Source organism: Cyanistes caeruleus, chromosome 5, assembly GCF_971803275.1.
Source record: "Cyanistes caeruleus chromosome 5, bCyaCae1.hap1.1, whole genome shotgun sequence".
NCBI lineage: Eukaryota > Metazoa > Chordata > Aves > Passeriformes > Paridae > Cyanistes > Cyanistes caeruleus.
Genome location: NC_141705.1, coordinates 80,102,529 through 80,118,385, shown reverse-complemented (window position 1 = coordinate 80,118,385; position 15,857 = coordinate 80,102,529).

Below are 15,857 nucleotides of genomic sequence, written 5' to 3'. Positions count from 1 at the left end.
TAGGTTTGCTAAACCACCACTCACAAAGTAAGAGCCAGAACTGCTTCCAGGTCTGCTGCTGGAATGAAAACCTCCATCATCTCGCAGTCCTCCAAGGCGGATTCTCTGAGTGCAGGATAAATTTGCTATTGCAACACAACATATGGCTGTACCTGGCACCATTTCCTCCAAGACATCCCATATGCTTGCAGTCTGGAAGTTGTTTGCAAAGAGCTTTACTGACTCATCCCAAGTATGTAATCAGCTGGGAATAATAATAAAGAAGTGATCTAAATTTATTACAGGTTAGGGTTTTAATTCTGTGGACTGAATTTCATCAGAGCAAAGTATCATTTTTCTAACAGATGAGGAAGCAGGTATGCTGAGTATCTGGGTGTCACAGCCAGGCAAGTTACAGAATTAATAAACTGTCAGATTTTACTTCAGAAATGGTGATATTTTCTGGGGAAAGTATTAAAAAGATGAAGATATTTTTTGCATGTTGAGAGGCATTTTGCAGACATTATTCAGTTTTTTGAACCTCCCTGATGGACGTGTGTTGGTGTTTGCCATCCCTGAGGAGGGGAGATAGAGGAGAATGAGTTTTTATTTCAACAGTCAGTGCTAGAATCTGTTGGAGGCAACCTTGGCTTTCTCCCATGATATGGGAGAAGGAGGGAACCAGTTCTTTCTAAACTCTGGAAATTAATTAAAAATAAAAAATAAATTATTGAGTCTTTAGAACCTTTTTGAAGTCCAGGGTGAAACTTCAAAAAGGTTCTAAAGGTGAAACCTTAACACAAACGCTCTTGTCTTTTTACAGGCACACCAAATTATTTTGGTCTCTTGAGGTTCCAGTGGAATTCTAGTGAGGATCTATGGTGGAATTTTGTAGGGAAATGCTCTCATAAATTCTGTATTGTGGGGGTGAATAGATCTAATATTTAGATCAGCTGCAGGCAATCTGTAGGGTTTTACTCTGTGTCTGTGAACACACCATGCGTTACGGTGACAAATGACGGAGGTAATTATAAAAAAGAAGATTTGGAAATTCTGGCTCAGGCTGGAGTGTTTGAATACAGCTTTAAAAACTCCATCTTTTATAAAACAAGCTTGCTCCTTCAGCTTCCCTTCCTCGCCGATAATTTGCGATCCTGGGGATGAGCAAACCTTTTCCAGCACGAGACCCAGCTGGCAGGATTTGGGATGCTGCTAAGGCAGCCTCAGGCCCCCAGGAGAGGGATTGGGGTGGCTGTGAGCTCCTCTGGAAGGTTCTGGCACTCCAAACGCAGAGTTTGGCTCCCACTCACTGTAGCTCAGGCGTGACTGCAGCTGAGGGACAGATATTAATTCAATTGCATGAGCAACTTGGGAGCCCATTAGAGGCTGCTGCTTCTCTGCTGTCAGAATGAGGAAGTTTTTTTGCTGGGAATACAGCATTTTTCAGGTTGCATGTATGAGAACAGCTAAATCACAGCGAAGACTCTGCAGTAAACGCGCGTCTACGTAATGCTGGGGGTTTGCAAGGGTGAGCAACAAAGGTTTTCATCAAAACCAACCTGAGGAGTCAAGGATTTTCTCTCTCTTCCATGAGTTTAGTGAAGCATGGAGTGTGAACCCAAGCTAAACCTGGGGTATTTCAAGTGACCCTTCAAAAGGGAGGGTATTCAATATCCATATTCAATGCCCAGCGGTGTAAAGATTGTAACAAAGTGTTCGTGGCAGAAAATGATGAGCACACAAGAAGGAAATGTTGGAATTCCTCAACTCAGGGGCAGGAATGTGCATTGCTGGTCTGGCACTGGGGATAGTGTTTGTGTTTTTCAGAACCCAAGTTGATATCAGTGTATTAGATGCTGGCACCTATCTCAACATGCATGGCTTGAAATGCAGAAAAACACATATTCACTGCCATAGTCTTGTTCTTTTTAGGGGCTTCCACCTACAGTTTTCCTTGCAGTGGAACCTGACCATCTGTCTGCTTCTATTGTGTGTAAGATGCAGTAATGTGGTGGTGGATTCTGGCTCTAAAGTGAAGAGAAAGGAATAAACAAGTCCTGGCTAAGGATGCACAAAGTGCCCATAAAGGCACTTTCAGTTGGAAAAACAAATTATGTTTTGTTTGAAAATGTGATTCAGAGCAAGTTATTAGAAATGGGCAGATACGTGACTGTGGATAATGTGGATGTGTTTGAGTAAAAATCTTCTCTTTGGAATAATAACCTCCTTTGTGGAGGACAGCAGGTCTCATGGTGTTCTTGCACCGAAGTTCTTTTGGAGGCCAAGAAAAGTCTCTATCTGCATGACATGATTAGAATTGTGTTCACAAAACTTGGCATCTGACCTTACAAAAAAGAAAATCAATGCAGAACAAGTCCTGATTAGATTTTTTTGCCAACATTGCACTTTTTAAACTCAAATGGATGTGCAAGGTGAAGCACAGTGTGTAAGCTACAGGCTTATGGTTTTGCTGTGAGAGGATGAATAAACAAAGAATTTGCAATTCATTTTATCTTGCAAAGTCACATTTTACCTTCCCTCATGTAAATAGATTGTATTCATTTTGTTAGTGCTTGGAAGAGAATTTTGGCAAGTTAAATGTCTAGAAGAAAGGTTTAGATCCACACTTTGAAAAGTTCATGGATGAGACAGTAAGTTTTTGTTCTATTCCAAGGAAGAACATAGTTCACCCTTTCCTCTTTACATACAGAGGTGCTGCTCTGCCTTTTGGAAGCAGAATGTGAATGACTTGTTACTGAACCACATTTTAGTTGGCTTGTTTTCCTGTCCAAAACAACAAGTAAATAATTTATTTGCAAATGTTCATTCAGTTTGTTTTAAAGAACATGCTTTTTTTCCACAAAGGATACAAGTGATGCACATATTAAAAATTCAGAACTTCTCAGAAAATTTATTGCTGGTATCTCAGACCTGCTTAATGCACTTCAACACTTAGGCTTTTTTTGCTAATTAAGCCTGTAGATAACTAATTATGCTTCTGGGGGCTGCTCAGGACCATTTTGATTTTAAGTAGTTTAACTTTACTGAGATCCAAAGCCACGTAGTTCATATTTAGCTGATCCCTGAGCCGCTCATGTGGCACATCCCAACCCTGCAGGTGTCCCACGGAGCACATGAAGATGTGCTCAGTGAACCAGCAGGAGAGAGGCAGTGAAGAAATGGCATTCAAGTTCTAATGGCATTATTGCAGAGCGAGGAAATGCTGGAGCTGACCATGAGCCGGTCAGTGTCTACAGCCAGGATTGCTTCCTGCACCGTGATGTGTAATTTCCTGTTTGATAAATGTGCAGCCTTGCTGAGTTCACGGGGTAGTTATAATTAGGATAGCAGTTAGAGCCTGGTGCATTCCTAACAGCTTCACATGCCTGTGAAGATGTGCAAGACTGACAAAAAAGAGAAGTGAAAAGCAGCTATTTGGTGGAAGCAATGCAGTTCCACAAAATGTTCCTTTCAGCTTTTCAGGATGCTGGTGGTGAGTGATGTGGCTTCACTCCTTCATCTAGAAATGAGAAAGAAAATGTGTAAAACCACCCATTCCCTGCCTGTAATTGATATTCTGTAACCATGTAGTGTAGAATAAGACTTATCTTTCCAGGAGTACTAATCGTTGTCAATCAGTAATACTAATCAGTAATGACTTTCCATAAATCTCCCCAAGAGCAATCGGACCACTCCAGCTTGGGACCTGCTATAAAAAATTGCCTGGGCTATCTAATCTCTGCACTAGGCAGAGCTGAAAATGCTGGCTCAAATTAGTTTGTGATAGAGGGAGATAGCCCCATTTTGACATGCCTGAGCTTGAATAGATCTCCTTTAGCAGAAAATTGGGGAAAAGCTTAGTATGTCTTAATCCCAAATTTGAGATTTCATTTAGAAGTTTATAAGGACAGTTTTTATATTTATATTTAATTTTATCTAAAGCTGCAGGAACTCTATCATTGCAGAGCTGAGCTTTACTCTTCTCTCCCCCTGCTATTCTGCTAAGGACCATCTCAAACTTGACCAAGAAATGGGCAATTCCCATTTAACTGCTGTGCTGGTTTTGTGTTGGCTGAGGACCCTGGATGGACTCCATCAAGTCATGTGCTCTGTACCCATCTGTGCCACTGGCCTTCTTCCAGCTGGATATATGCTACCTTCAGGCCATTTTCAAGTGAGAAAACTTTTACATTTTCCTCTGTGAAACTCTTTTATGCATTTTTTCCTGATATTGTACTCTATATTTTTATTTAGCCTGCTGTCAGGCCATTGCTGTGGCATACAGCCCTTGTTTCCCTTAGCACTTAGTCTTTCTTTTCTCTTCCTACGGTTCAATTCCACCTAAGCAGCATTATTATTCTCACTCTTTATTGCCTTTATTAATCCTCTGTGGAAATCATTAGCTCCAAAGTGGTATTTGGCTTTAGTCTTGTTTGAATCCTTCTAAACCAGATGCTGCCTTCCTAGAACTGAGATGTTGAGAAGAGTATGTGGGGGGGAAAATCCACCTATCAGTGGCTCTGATAAGAAATGATGACCCTGTGCGCAACCCTCAAAATTTAAAACTCATGCAGCATTTTGACTGTTAATTTTGGGATTTGACTATTAATTTTGGTTCTTCAAACTGCTTTTAAAGCACCTCCCTTTAAATACATGGTTTAGGCATGGTTGGGTTTCCCTGTAATCTTTGACTGCATGGCTTCTCAGGCGTGCTCCTGATATTAAATTATCTCCAGCTAGTGTAGGATGACTATCGCTGTGCTTATAACATTCATTTTACAGTTCCTATATAAAATATCTTGCTGCTCCTTGGCTTCTCTCTGTAAAGATCAAGCTCTTGGATGTTGCCTAACACCACCCTGGTAGCTGATCTGTCCTTTCTAGAACTAGTTCTTTTCCCTGAGCTGTTTCAAGGAGGCGTTTATTCCCTGTAAACAAATCCTTCTGGATTTCGACTTTACTGGGACATTTTGTTTGTTACTCATTTGTGTTAATTTTATTTTGTAACTGGTTCTCTATCACCCTCATAGTTCCATCAAGACCATCCCTGAATATTCATTTGTGGGTTTAGCACAGGGTTTTTAAATCCCTTCCTCTGGAGAGGAGCTCTAAAATCTGTATTGTTTCAACTAGAGCAGTAAGGAAAAATTCGCAGTTACTTTGTTGTCCTGTGGTTTAGGTATCCAAAAGGACTTTTCTGTATTCCTTGCTTGATTCTCCCTAAATTTTCTACCAAAATAAGCTTCAGCTACTGCCACCTATATAATACAGCTGTTGTGTTACTATTTCTTTTTTCTAAATCAAGGCTGTTTGGTGGGCTTAAATGTCAGTGGTTTCTAGACTCGGAAAAGTAATGTTTCCTTATAAACAGAGGTAATGGGCATTTTCTCTCTGCTGCCATTCAGCAAGAGCATTCAAGAGACACCAAGAAAGAAACCCTAAACATGAGCAATTAACAGTGGATCTCTGGGCCCTGCTCTTGCAGCAGTGTTAAAAGTAGAAATGAGCAATTGCAGAAGGGAAGCCTAATCTAATACGCAGAGTGAATTAGTGCCTCGGGCCCGTGGTGCATTTTCACAGCAGTGCAATCATAGCTTTTATGACCCTACACTTCATAATAAGATTAGGAAAAAAACCCTCTTTGTTACTGTCCAGAAAGGCTGGCGAGATGGGTGTGCAGCTTAACCTCCTGTATTTAAGAACCCAACCTATGGAAAACATCAAGTTTTTGGCAGAAGAATTCTGAATACCCAAACGAGATTTATATGTAACTGGTTTTTGGGGAAACCAGAGTTACTGAGAGAGGATTGTTGTGTAGTGATACAATACTGGTGTTGCTGCAGGCATTGTCTTCTGAACCTGTAAGAGTGGAAATTTATGGGTGTTATGGGTACAGATAAAATCTTTGTTTAGCAAAGATGACAAGGCAGGGAACCAGCTTTGGTGTTCGGGGCTCTCAGTGTGGTTTAACAGTGAGCAACTAAACAGTGCAGACCAGAAGCAGACAGTACCTTTTAAATAATTTATGCTAGACAGAGCACTTGAAAGGTAAAAGTGTTTGGACTCTCTGGATCTGACTTAGCAAATAGCTCTGAGTTCAGCAAAAGGGAGATGGGCTCTTCGGCAGGCCTTGGAATGAATACACAAGTGTGTGGTTATGGAGGGCCAGCAATTGTGAAAAAAGATTGTGTGCTTTGTCGAAGGGAAGATGTGAAAATGGCTGATGGTCAACCATTATATAAGCTAACAATGCCTTTTAAAGCTATGCAGTATTTTCTGTTTATAGTTTTCTTCCTCCTGGTAGGTGAAAGGGAATTATCTAAATTTATTTCACGTCTCCTAGCAGCTTCCTTATCTGTCCTATGGACTTGCTTTTGAGTTCTGCTAAATCTCTTAAACTCTGAGATCTTTTACCTCTGATGAAATCTGTTTTGCTGGCTGTTTAGGGAAACGGCTTCAGCTGTGGTCCTGCCATAACTCCTGACATCAAACACCATCTGCCTCTCCCCTTCCTGAGCACAGTAGCTGCCCTGTAGCTGTCATCCAGGAGCTGATACCGAGAGAATGAGGGGCAGTGCTGAAGGCTCCACAAAGCCAGGGAGCACTCAATGCCCTCCCCACACCAGGAGGAGCCGATTCCCACAAAGAACAATTCGGGGAGGGGGGAGAAGCAGGGCAGGAGTGGAAGGAGCCTGGCCGTGGGATGTGCTCTGGGCACTGAGCTGACCTCCAGCCCGCAGTCCTCACCTGTGCCTTACCTGCACAGCTCCACAGCTCAGTGCCAAGAACAGGCTGCTTGTGTTGGCCAGAGCTGTAGGGAAGAAACATCTCACTCACAGTTGTAAACTTTGCTTCCCTCTTATAGTTTTTGGTGTTTGTGGAGGTTTTTTTCCCCCCTCCACCTCCTGCTATGTGTAGTTTAAATGTGGCAGGTGCTGTTAGGCAGGAAAGGACTAAACTCTTCTGCCTCCTGAAAAAGCTGAACAGACTGCCAACTGTGCACAAGCACAAGTTACCCAAATAAAGATGACGGCGTCCTGCGTTGTTGAGATTTGTGCAGGAAGAAACAAGGAGTTCCTAGGTGCAGAGGAGTAAATAAGGAAAAATCAGTCATCAATCCCCTTAGCTTTATTGCAGGAGAGAGAAATAACCTTTGGGGACTAAATACCATTTATGCAGGGTGTTTAGTTGGAATTCAATTAGTGTTTGTGTTGGTTCTCTGCTTGGTGTTAACAGGACTTTAGCATGTGTGTTTCATCAGAACATATTCATGCTGTTTGCAAGACTCTGCCTCTCCCTGGGAATGCATGAGGGAACAGTCATATCAGGAAAAAGTCAGGAGCTGGGACATGTAAAGATTGGTGTGTGCTGCGAAGTGGAGCATCCTGAAATCTGCAAATCATGTTATGACTAAGAAGTACAAGGCAAGGCTGAGGTGTGAACAGGGGAACAAGCATGGATATTATGACAGATCATACACCATAGTGCTCATAACAAACGTTTCTCTTGATAGCTGTGGAACGTTATCCCCGAGGAAAAATAGAATATTCAGCTCCATGGGAAATATGCCTCACTAAAACTAAAACATCAATGTGTCTTTTTACACATTTTACTGGGGATGTAATTTTCACTCTAATTTTGAAGCCACAAAACTACCAGATAAAACAGTGTGTTAAAGCATCTTGACTACTGTGCCAATGTAAAGTGGTAGAAATACTGTGAGTTTTTAATAGCCAGTATGAATATTGAAACATTCAAACTGCACGTGTTGGGGTTAAGTAATGTGAATTGACTTAGTGCTGTTCTTCTAAGGGTTCATGCATAAATAATTGATTTTTACTTAAGAATAAGCTTCCCTTAAAATAAAAAAAAAAAAAATCCAAACCAATAGAGAGTTTTTAGCTGAACTAGAATAAGCAGTTGTAAAAGAGTTTGCTATCAAAGGCAACACAAAATGCTCTTTCCACACCTCTATCCTCACTTCTCTTAAGAGCTATGGATTGTAGCAGGAAAGGGAATTTTCCTCTATAAATTAGAAAAGAAAATCAACAGGGTTTATAAATCTGAAGCTTCAAAGAAAGATACTGCAGGAGTGGTTTGCAAAAGCAGGCAGAAGTTGCAGTAGTGAAACTATATATTTTTAACCTTCTGTCAGCACTGTATAAAACAAGTGAAAGGGAGAGGGAAGTGTGCTGGTGGTTAAGGTTCCAGGATGTCCTGTTTTGGTTCAGGAGAAAGAAGCAGCTGAAATACCTCTCCCATATCTCCAAGGGTTACTTAAATCACCAGCCTGGCCGCTCTCTGATGCCATCTCTTGTTTCTCTGTGTCCTTTTCCATAGAAAGGGCTCCCAGACACGTCAAGCAAAGGCTTTCCTTTTTTATTTTTTATGGATTTCATTGAGGCTGGAGTGTTTCTTGTGAAGATGAGCTGTTCTCTGTGAGGCAGGACCTCATTCATCAGTTGTTAGCCCAGTGAAATTAGGCATGCGTTGCCAGATAACAGGGTACTCTCCAAATCCGAAGCTGCCCATTTTACAATTTCCTTTTTATTTTGAGTGTTCAGAGAGGCTTGGAGAAGTTCACCAGGGCAGGGAATTGCTGGCTGTGAGCACTGCTGAACTTTTGAGCATTTGTACACCAGCCAGCAGGGATTGTTCCCTTCGAGTCTCTCCGTGTACATCAAGTTTATAAGCTTAAGATGTTCAGGCAGCTCTTTTCTCCCAGGAACTAGTGAGGGATGTGAGTAATAGCAGAATTTTTGCCATTGTTGTTGCATTTACTTAGGTCTGATTTCACTTCTGGAGGAGTCCTCAACCATGGCAAGTAAACCTTAACAAGCAGGCTTTTTGTCTTTGTTTAACCTGATTTTTAATTGGAAGGGTTTTTAAAGGGGACTCTGCGCAATTAAGAAATTATACAGGGGAGAGTTTTAAGCAACTTGTCAAAAATAATAATGAATTAGGAGTAATCTTCCCCCTTTGCTCATGATTGCCATTCCCTCAACAGCCTCTTACAAATGGGTAGGTCCTGTTTTGTATCTGGTCCACGCTGCTCTACTCCCCATTCTCTTCTCTTCCATGTCGTACAAGTCTGAATCCTTTTTGGGAATTTGGATGGGTTTGTGTGGTGCATCAGAGACAGGCCCAGGTTTTTAAGGCAGTTGGGTGGAAAGCTGGCTGAGGGAGCCACGAGATGCTCTCCTGGGTTTAGGCTCTAACAATTGTGTCTCTGGCTGGCTATGGAAGATAGGAATGCTTGCCCTGGAAGAATTCTGATTTTGGCTTTCACATCCAGACAGTTCTTTAATAAAATACAGTGTATAAATCTCAGGCTGTATCCCTTTAGTTCTCTTGCGTTTTCTCCCCACCATGATTTGTCAAAAAAAAACCAGCAAAAAAATCCCAGTCCTTTTGCTAATAATAAACCTTACTAAGATTTGCAGTTGGACTTCATATACAGCACACACTCATCTGTTCTTTGCAGGTTGGGAAAAGCTCTCGCCCACCTTCCCACACCTCCCTAAAATCTGGTTACAGCCCACTTTATGCTCTAGCCATATATAAATTACTTATATTTTGTCACAATGGATGTTTACAGCTTGTTAATGAGCTATTAATGTTCTGCATCTAAAAATAAAACAGAAACAAAAAAAAAGGGTTGATGTAACAATTAAGTCCTTAAATCTGAGCAAGCTGAACAAGTAATTACTGATGCCCTCAGTCAGTAACAGCACAGCATGTTTTAAACAGACAAACTTATGATTTTGGCTGACTTGAATGACTTTAAGTCACCCAGGAAATAAGTTTGTACTCTGAGCATTTTAAAGTGGGACTGTTTGCAGTGTTCTCCCCCACTCCTTGGGAATAAACACATCATTTTGTAATCACGTGTTAATTTGGTGACAGTCGTCAGGATAGGGGTGAATCACACAGGAAAACTGGATGAGGAGCTCAGCATTGAGTTCTATGACTCAGTAAAAAGACACTCTGAACGTAAAGAATAGCCAGACACTGCATCACTGATGAAAATTAAAATGTGAAAGGATTGGACTGAGTCACTTAACAAGTAAATAAATGGTAAATGAACTGTGTAATTTAGTTTGGCTTGGATATATTGCCTCAAAAGAGAGAAGCCCTCCTGAGCTGCACAGGGTGTGTGGTAGGAAATGCCTTATTCAGAGGCAGGAGATGGGGAAAGGAGTAGGGCATGAATGTAATGGTCTAAGACAGAAGCCAGATCTGACAATACTTGGGATTCCTGATTAATGATTTCCCTGGTATTTAGCTGTCTTATTGATGTGTCAATGCTTGCCTAATCAGAAAATCAAAGTAACAAGTGATGAACATTGATGATGCCTGGAGCAGTGCCGGTGGTAACCTTGAAAGTGTAATATATGAAAAGTTCTACTTCAGGCTCTGGTAGTTTTAAAAGTAGGAGCTGAAAAAGACAGTGTGCCTGCAAAACCATAATTTCCCTGGAAAAGGAAATCATGTTTGTTAGAGTTTTCTGTTCTTAAGGTGCAAAATTGGTAGCACTCATAACTGCTGCCAAGAGATTCCAGTAATCATCAGAGTCATGTCACCCATACAGGTGGCAAGAGATGGGAGGGACCAGCAAAGAAATCCAAAATACAGTGCTGGAAGCCTCCTGCTAGGCTAAGTTGAAATATAATCTTCTTTTCCTAAGTCTCCTACTGAAGTGCTGAGAGTGGAATTGGCTACCCAGAGAGCATTCACATTCTGAAAACTAATATCAGCGTACGTCCTGCTGTCAAATTGAGATCCTTTCCAAATGCCTAGGGATTGATTGTCCACTGCACCAACCTGGAATAAAAATGCACTTTTAAATGGAGATAGATACATAGAAGTAATGTGGCAGAGGAGGGAGCTAATAGCATACTGCTGGGGTTTGCCCTCACCTCAAGCATGTGTCTAACATCACCCTCTGCAATCAGCTCTCTTGGAAGGACAGCTTGTAATTACAGCAGCTCTCCCAAGGAAAATCCCACATTAGTATGGGTTTCCTACTTGTAATTTTTAATTTTTTTTTTTTTAATTTAACCTTTACAGAGCAAATGGCACCCCAAAATAAAATCATTTTGAGATGGAAATTCTCATCCTTGAAATTCCTTTTTAAAGGATGTGCAGCTTTTAAATTGAAGACTTACAGAATACTCCTGATTCAGGGTGGAAAATATATATGAAAAGGAAGATGGCTGTGTATCTTCTGGGTGGAGAATGTATAGCTAGGACTAGGGTGAATTATCTGGTCTTTAATGGCTTTATTTTCATTTGGTGTTTATCAGAACTGAAACCCTGTAAGTTTTTGCTTCTTGCAGGGCAGATTTTTCTGTGTCTTCCCTCAGGTCTCTTTGTTCACCGCTGATTTTCCTTCAGCGCCTGTGTCTACAGCTGAGAAACCCTGATCTAGGCAGTGGCTTCTCCAGGCTTGTTTTAGAAGAACCACCTTTCTCAGGCCCACTTTTCCTCCCAGTCTGTGTTTTCCACCGTGTCACATTAGAAGGACGTGGCTTTCTTGAGGAGGTCTGCATTTTGCATTACAACTGGCAAATCCACCCTCGCAGGAAACAAATCTCATCTGTGTTTGGTTGCACCAAGTAAAGCAGCACAAATTTGTGCTAGGAAACAGCCTAATCTGACTGGAGCATATGTATTGAAACTGTGCTCAAAAGAGCATTGATAATTGAGAATTCCTTTATTTTGGTTCTGGGGAAGAAACAGACTGTTTCTTTTCTCCGTACACTTTGCTCTTCTGCAGCCTTTCAGGCTCTCTCCTTTCCCCCTGGGCAGAAAGATTAATATGAACCTATGTCTGGGGAGAGCTCAGGCTTTCCTGCCTGCTCTTAGTTTCTTGGCAACTGCCCTCTCTCTTTTTCCCTTTGTACATCTGATCAAAATAAATAATGCTTTATGGTGGAAAGAGTTGACGAAGAAAGCTCATTGAGCCAAAGGGTAGCAGGACTTGTCCTGGAAGGGACTGTGGACCAACTTCAGAAATGTGATAGCAGGGAGAGGACATTGTTCAAACATCTGGCCAGTTGATTTTCTTTGGCTTAATTAAGGGATTTACCCATAAGCCTCCAACTCAATTTTTTTCATTATATTTCCAAAGATCTGCTTGGAACTTCAAAAACATGTTACAATCCATACTAATTTTGTATATCAGTATTAAAAAAAGTCTGCTTACCTTTTATCTGTTTAAAACATCTTCCCATAGGTTCTGGCTATTTCTGCTTGACTAACAGGCTATCACACAAGGTTAGCATTGCCTGTATGTCATTAAATTAACTGAGTGGACCAGTTCTGTGAGCTCCTAATAAATACGTACTGCAGTAACAGGAGATTAAAAACTCAAGTGGTATTTTTACAGTAGTTAGTTTTCTTAATCTTAGAAACTGTGGTGCTGTTGAATTTCTTCTCAGGGAAGAAAAACACCCCACTCTTTTTCTCCCAAGTACCATCAGAGTGTCCTCTCTAAGAGCATTCCCCACTGCAGAACACAGGCACAGGGGGCAGGGAAGGAGCACTTTCTAGAAGAGAAGCTGGAGTCTGGTGAGCCCAGCCTCTGACCTGAAGGTGAAAGATGCAGGAAATGGAACATGTGGCATTAACACCACAAGAGGTGATGCCAGCACAGATAAATAAATAAATCTATCTGCACACACATGTACATAGACTGAGAGTTTTGTGAAAATGCAGTTTTCTCAAACATGTTTCCATTGCCTGCCAATCCCTGCAAATCTGTCATCGTGCATGGGCTGGCATGCTTTGCCCTTTTGGGGCTGTGGTACAAAAAGTCAGCGCTGATGAGACATATTTATGCCAGGAAATACAAGAAATACATTTCCTGCACTGATCAGTGGAAGGCATCCAGGCTGATTTCAATAATGAAAAATAACAATCACTGCAGCACTAAAGCTTGCAGTTCACTTTCTGACAACGCTACCTGCAGCAACCCGAGCTTCTGGAACACTTTCATGAGAAATTATGTGAATAGGTTTTAAAAGTTCAACTACAAATCATCATTTCACTAGATAAGACTAGTGGTGCAGGGGAGGAACGTTTTACTACACTAGTGCTCTGTGAGAATAATGCTCTATTTCATTTCTGCAGTAGTAACCTGGATGATAGAAGATATATTCCAGGAATCTGAGTCCAGTTTTTCCTCCCTCTTTGGAAAGGCACTTCATCAGGTTGTGCAAGAAACCAGAGATCTGACCTGGTCCTGGCAACTGAAGCAGTCCTGAATTATTTTTCTGTTACTTTAACTGATAGCAAATGAAAATGAAATGGGGTCTCTTGGAAATTCCGAGGAGATTTGATGAGGAGTTTTTTTTTTTAGTTTTGGCTGTAAAGGGTTTAGTTACTGGACAAATGTTTAATGGTAGAGATTCCTTTTAGACACTTGCTGTAGCACAAACACACACATTCCCCTCTCCCTGTTCTGGGAACTGATGCTGTGCTGCTGTCTATCGATGTTACCCAGGCGTGCAAACGAAACACCATTTCCCCAGAAACACCTTAAATGACATTTTTCTCTACACTCAATACGATCTCAGGCACACCATGTGCCTGAAGATTTGCTAATTAACTTTGGAATGTCTGGGCTGTGCATATCTCTCCAAAACCTAAAAATACCTTGCAATTTTCTGGAGAGGAGAAAGAGCTCCCATCACATCGGTGTTATCAGCGGAGGTAAAAGCAGTATCTTAAACTTGTCCATTTTTAATCAGATCCCCCGGAGCGTTGGAAGTGCTCTCTGAGTCTGGACTAATGAGGAGCAAAAGTGAATATGTCATCTGAGCATTCAGGTGAGGAGGAATAAAGTTGCTCCTGACCCCGACAGCACGATGTTGTCACTTCCACAGGAGGCAAAATGCGCTCGGCTCCTCGATGGAGCGGGGCATAAAATCCTTAGCAGCATTTAAAGACATAACAACAAAGCCTCAACCTGTGCATCTCTTGTTTCAAACCCAGTGATTGAATACAAAATGCCTCTTTATGAACAAACAAGCATCCAGAAAGCAGAAGATTTGATGGGTATTTTATTTTGAGACCCTGTTTTTATGATTATGTATCTTACAATTATCCTGCTGACTGTTTGTATCTGTCAGCAAGATGGCAAAGCAGCCCAGGTGTCAGCAGCCTGTGCCATCTGCCATATTAGATTGTGCACTGTGCTGGTTAGAACAATGCTGTCATCTTAATATTCCAGATACCTTAATGAGTTTCTCTGACTAATTAAATGTGCAACTTGCAGAGATCATTGGATGCCAGATTGCAGTGGCTGGGAAAAAGCTCCTCGTTGTTCGCAGGCGGCTTTATGATGGTAGAGGTGTGTTTCAGATACAAAAACGAGGGGACATTTGATTTTAGATTAAAGAAATTAATAAGCATGTGGAAATGTATTTTCCTGAGCCTGCCTTCATATATCTTCACAGTTTACCTCGAAGCAAAACTGGCAGTCACTGAATGAAGAGTATCTATGTAGGAAGTGGCGAGATTAAAGAACTCTTACTTGATTTAATGTTTGTTAAGAATAAGAAAAATGGACAGTTTTCTGTGATTGCCAAATAGGCATTTGAACTGGATGTTTTCATCCTTAAATTTTTGAGTGATGTTGTGGCTTGGATTTCTTCTTATTTTGCTTCATCAGCCACATGAGAGGAAGGGGAAAGGGAAATAAGGGAAAAGCTGTCTTTTGACAATAAGATGTGTAATGAAGTCCAACTGTCACAGTACAAACTGTAGCAAATGAGAGGAAAACTGATCTGATTTTATAATCTGGGTCCATTTCCTCAAGTTATGAGAATGCTGGTTGTAGGACTCGATGTGTTTGAAGGCAATCAATCAAGACAAACGTCAGCACCCAAAGGCTTTCAACTTTGTAGGACTTGCATTCTCAGTATTTGATTCAGAAATTAATTTTGGTGTGTGGTTTGCATTTTGTTTAAATATTTTTTCCTAGATGTTACTCATCCACTGTTTAGTTAGGTAGGCTGAGTTTTCACAATAGCAGTTAGAATTGATTTCCAGCAGCAATTTTAGTGTAACTTCTTGAGTAAGACATTCAGGTTGGTAGAAGGGAGGCACAGCTGGCATTTTCCACCCTGGCTTTTGCCCTTCACTTTTTGCTCTCTAAGCCTGAGTTTACCTGGAAAGTTTTGACTTTCAGCCATTTCCTTTTGTCTCCTTATGTCAGAAGTGTCACTCATCTGTTTTTGCTGCCTCTTTCCCAGACTCCCATGACATTTCCACTGTACTTTGGGAGCATACTAATGGCGCAGCACTAATGTGTGCCTCCTTTCACTCGCTGGCAAGGCCTGGGCTAATAGCTTGCTATTGATGGAAATGAACTCTTGGGAAAGATCAATTAATTTTTGGCCTCTCTCTTCAGTGAGTTGAACTATTTCGTTTGCAAGAGGGGAAGAGAGAAAAATATCAACTCTTTGCTTGTAAGATGAAGCCAGTATGGAGCCTCAGTTGGAGTCAAGGGTTTTATGTGGATTTTGGGCGCCTTCCTCCAAGCCCTGAGCAGCTGGCAGAGCCCCATCCCACCCTGCAGTGCTGGGAAGAGCCTGCCCAGCAGGAAGGGGAGCAGCACCATCCTTCTCACTGCTTTGCTGTCGCTGAACAGGTCAGACTTTGAGATTTACCCCTTCTGCTGAAATAGAGGAAATGAGTGAATTATTCCCACTGGAGTCAGTGTAACATAATAGAGGAGCACACTACACAGAGAGTGATGCTGACCTTTAGGAAATTTCTTGAGTTCATGGAAATAAAGCTTGGCTTGCTTTGAGTGGCACGAATAAACGCTGCCTGTTGATTTGTGTTGTCATGCGGAGTGGCTGTCCTCG